Source organism: Rhinichthys klamathensis, unplaced genomic scaffold (genome assembly GCF_029890125.1).
Source record: "Rhinichthys klamathensis goyatoka isolate OS25496 unplaced genomic scaffold, OSU_Roscu_1.1 h1tg000096l_1, whole genome shotgun sequence".
NCBI lineage: Eukaryota > Metazoa > Chordata > Actinopteri > Cypriniformes > Leuciscidae > Rhinichthys > Rhinichthys klamathensis.
Window position 1 is genome coordinate 737501 of NW_026606635.1, and position 2500 is coordinate 740000.

Here is a 2500-nt window from a genome sequence, read left to right on the forward strand (position 1 = left end):
CATTATGCCATACCGAATCAAAGGCTTTTTTAAAGTCAATGAAGCAGCCAAATATTTTGCCTTGTTTTGTTTGTTGGACGTGTTTTTGTATGAGTGTGTGGAGTGTGTAGATGTGGTTTGATGTTCTCTGTTTAGGCATAAATCCAATCTGAGAACTGTTAAGGATCTTGTGTTGTTGGAGGAACTGAACTAGCCTGTCGTTGATGATGGAGCAGAAGAGTTTGCCCAGGTTGCTGCTCACTGCGATGCCCCTATAGTTATTTGGGTCGTACTTCTCGCCCTGTTTAAAGATTGGGGTAATCAAATTTTCTTTCCATGTCTCAGGAAAGTGTCCTGCTTTTAATAAAAGATTGAATAATTTGAGAATTGCCTCTTTCAGTTTGGGGCTGCTGTGTTTCAGCATCTCATTTGATATTAAGTCCATGCCACAGGATTTTTTATTTTTTAGGGATTTTATCTTGTCTGTTAGTTCAATTAGTAATATGGGCTGGTCTAACTGGTTTAGCTGGTCTTTTACGGTGCGTTCCAGGTTATGGAGTTGGGAGGTCAGGTGTTTTTGGGTGAGGGTTGGTTCGTTTTGGGAATAGAGTTTTCCAAAATGTTCGGTCCAGATGTTTGGGTCATGGATGGGAATGTGTTTTGGTTCTTTTGATTTATCTAATTTTTTCCATAATTCCCAAAAAGAATTCTGATCTACTGCCTCCTCAATCTTATTAAGCTTTGATTTCATGTGATCCGCTTTTTTCTGTATTAGTATTGACTTGTATGTTTTGAGGGTTTGCTGATATTTGTCTCGTGTTTGTTGGTTTGCAGGGTCTCTGTGTTTTATATTTGATAATGATCTTAATTCTTTTCTTAATTTTTGGCACTCTTTATCAAACCAACCATCTTTAGCAGTTTCTTTCTTACATCTATAATTTTTTCTTTTTCTCAGGGCTTTTCTGACCACTGTAGAAAATATTTCGTTTAATTGGTGAGTTGCTAAATTGATAATTTTCTTCTCTTCACTAAATGGAGTAGATAGAAATGAATCTATCATGTTCTGGACCCGGGTGCTGTGGAGCTGGGCTTCATACTGGGCAGGACTGTCTTTACCCCATATAAATGTGGAGGGGAGGGGGTGCAGTTTAACCTTCGGGTCTGAAGGCCGGAGATTCACGGATCTGTTCAGACTGAGGACTGTGTGACTGTGGTCTGATAATGGCAGCTGTGGCATGACTGTGTAATAGTTGAGTTTACTGTGGTCTACATCAGTGATGGCGTAATCTACTGCGCTGCTGCCCAGATGTGAGCAGTAGGTGAACCGACCCAGAGAATCTCCCTTTGTCCTGCCGTTGACTATATACAGGCCCAGGCTTTTGCAGAGCTGCAGGACTTGTTTTCCGTGCCTGTTTATCGTGTTGTCATAATTCTGACGTGCCTTCGTAAAGTGTTTCCGTTGATATATATGTGAGTTGTTAATATATTTGTCTCCATCTGAGGTAATGTAATCCGCTTCCTTCCCCGTTCTAGCGTTCAGGTCCCCCATTAACAGAACCGACCCTAGAGCTTGAAAGTAAACGATCTCTGACTGTAGGGTTGGGAAGATGTCTTCATTATAATAAGGAGACTCGTATGGGGGGATGTATGTGGCACACAGGTACATGTCCTCATCTAAACACAGAAGCTCTTTTTGAAGTTTTAACCAAATGTGTGTTTTCCCTTTTTTCACAGGCTGAATATAATGCCACAGATGGTCTTTAAACCAAACTATGATTCCTCCTGAATCTCTTCCGTTTTTAATATTAGGCTGTTTGATAGAAGGGATTCGTAGCTCTCTGTAGTTTGGAGGAGTGCAGATTTTGGAGTCTAAACGACACCATGTCTCAAGTAATATAATTATGTCTGAACTATATACAATATTTACAAAATCAGGGTTAGTAGTTTTCTCCCCAAAGGCAGAAGAGAACAATCCCTGAATGTTATAGCATGTTATTTTAAACGATGACATTGACGAATATTGGATTTACCAGAAAAATGTATGAAATTCATGACCCAATCATGTTTTAAAATATAGATTAATCAATTAGAAAGGTAAAATAGATGATATATAGAAGTATGGTGAGTCTGTCAATTTTACACATTGGATAAAAAATAAAAATTAAATTGTAAAATAAAATAAAAAATAAAAATAAAAAAGTGATTAAGAAATAATGATCATTCTTGACAGACACACTATGAGTACTTAAGCTAACATATTGTCACATATAATCTTCAGCATGTGTTTGATCTGGATCAGGTCGGTGGTGTCGGCTCTACCTGTTCCTGCCACTACAGCGGCGTAGCTGTCCGTCTGCCGGACTGACTCGCGCTCAGGGGGGGTTTTCTGAGGGCGTTTCAGGGCTGACTCCTTGATGGTTTTTGCGAACAGTCTCATGCCCTCGCGATGGATGTGGATACGGTCATATAGATGCTCATGGGTGATGCGCTGATGGTTGGCTATGTGAACGCTCGGCATTGA